Source organism: Apodemus sylvaticus, chromosome 7 (assembly GCF_947179515.1).
Source record: "Apodemus sylvaticus chromosome 7, mApoSyl1.1, whole genome shotgun sequence".
Lineage (NCBI taxonomy): Eukaryota > Metazoa > Chordata > Mammalia > Rodentia > Muridae > Apodemus > Apodemus sylvaticus.
The window spans coordinates 1-2,242 of NC_067478.1; positions in this window are offsets into that span (position 1 = coordinate 1).

Below are 2,242 nucleotides of genomic sequence, written 5' to 3' on the forward strand. Positions count from 1 at the left end.
ATTTGTGTGTGTGTGTGTGTGTGTGTGTGTGTGTGTGTGTGTGTGTGTGTGAGTAATACAATAAAATAAAAGGAGTGTCTAGATAAGCATGATGCCTGGAATTTTAAGATGCTCAATTTCTTCAGAAGCTTTGTTTAATTTCATTTTTAAAGATCTTTTATTTATTTATTTATTTATTTATTTATTTATTTATTTATTTATTTATATGAGTACCCTGCAGCTGACTTCAGACACACACCAGAAGAGTGCATTGGATCCCATGACAGGCAGTTTGCAAGTCAGCATGTGTTGGCTGACAATTGATCTCAGAACCTCTGGAAGAGCAATCAGTGCTCTTAACTGCTGAGCCACCTCTCCAGCCCTCCACAAGCTTTATTTTATTTTATTTTATTTTATTTTATTTTATTTATTTATTTATTTATTTATTTTTGGTTTTTTCAAGACAGGGTTTCTATGTATAGTCCTGGCTGTCCTGGAACTCACTCTGTAGACAGACCAAGATGGCCTCGAACTTAGAAATCCACCTGCCCTGCCTCCCAAGTGCTGGAATTAAAGGCGTGTGCCACCACTGCCCGGCGCTTTATTTTTATTAAACATTAAACATAAAGTAGAAATTCCAAATCATGTAAATATTGTGTAGATTTTGCCTCACAAATCCCTGAGCTGGCAGGGCAAGGTTGTAGTCTTCCTCTTTGTGTTAGGGTGTGTTAGCAACTCCATTAGCATTTCCAAAGAGCCTAGGGTTTGGTTCAGCTGGTGCCTGAGCCAATGTGGCCCTGAAAGACAGTGAGTTCAGACATTCAAGCTGAAATATCACTCACTCGCAGACTTCACGCGTGAAATTTGCCTCAACAGTAAAGTGCACCAGGCCAGGGAATGTGCAGACTTCACAGACTGGCAGGAATGTGCAGCCAGCTCAGCAATGCTCTGCTCCACCCCTCCCCCACCCCCCACACCCAGGGAGAAGGAGGAAGAAGGCAGTGTGTGGGAGGGGCAGGGAGCTGTTGAGAGAGAGCTGAGATGGGGGGGGCGCAAATCAATAAACTGGAGACCCCTAAGCATTTTATTGTGTCCCTGCGATTCTTTGATATTTACATTCATTGCAGGAGATGGTAAAGATGGTGGTTAGTTGGTTTTGCTTCTTTTCTGAGACCGGGTCTTCCTAGGTATCCCAAGCAGGCCTGGAACTCATGGCCCTCTATCATCTGCCTGATGACTGATGGGGATCCTGGAAAAAAAATAGATGTTTTATAATTGAGTGTCTTTTCAGGGACAGAGCACTCACCTTTAGTCCCACTACTCAGGAGGCTGAGACCAGAAGATTGCATGTTTGACACCAACCTGGGCAACACAGTAAAAGCCTGTCTCCCCAAATTAAAAAAAATAAATAAAAATAAAAAATAAAAACCAACAAAAGGATGCCCACAAAATACACAGAGCACACAACCACCAATGGTGTGTGTGTGGGTTCATTCAATCCACTGAGACAAACGAGGAGACAAAGCAACTTCCAAACAACACAAATATGTTTATCATGGCTTAAGAAGCTGCAATTTTGGTGAAGGTCTGTAAGTATCCTTGTAGTTTACAAGATGGCCTTCTTTGGTAAATCAGACAGCTAGAAGGAGTACTGTATTCCTCCAACTCAAATCCAGCCTAAATTCTTAATACTATTACATACTGCTAGACAAGATACAGTGTATAATCTCTATCGTTAAAAGTCCTATGTTGGATACAGAGGAGCTTGTCCCTAATGCCAGCAATAAAGAAAACAGAAGCAGGTTGGAGAATGGCCTGCTCTTCACAGTAGTTATAGGCCAGCTGCATCTACATAGTGAACTCTACTCAAACAAACAAGCAAGCAGGCAAACAAACAAATAAATTTAAAAAATCAATTCATATTTGAAACTTTGGATTTGGCTCAGCTGAAAAGACTGTCCCTGGAAAGCAGGAGGCTGGACGGCAGCAGGCTGGAAGGGAGCAGGCTGGAAGTCTGTCCCCCACCATCACAAGACCCTAGATATAGTTCCCATATGAAAAGTAACTCTACTAACTGAAGACTTACCTGGTGTCATAACAAACACCTTACACAAAATGTAAATGTGAGGAAAACATATTTGTTCAAAGACTGACAGACGACTAAACACATGGACAGAGGAAGTCACAGGTGGGGAGAGGGCAACTTGCTCGGGCCTGTGGAGAGGATGACAGGCAAGGAAGACGATCTCTGAGGAGCAGGCAG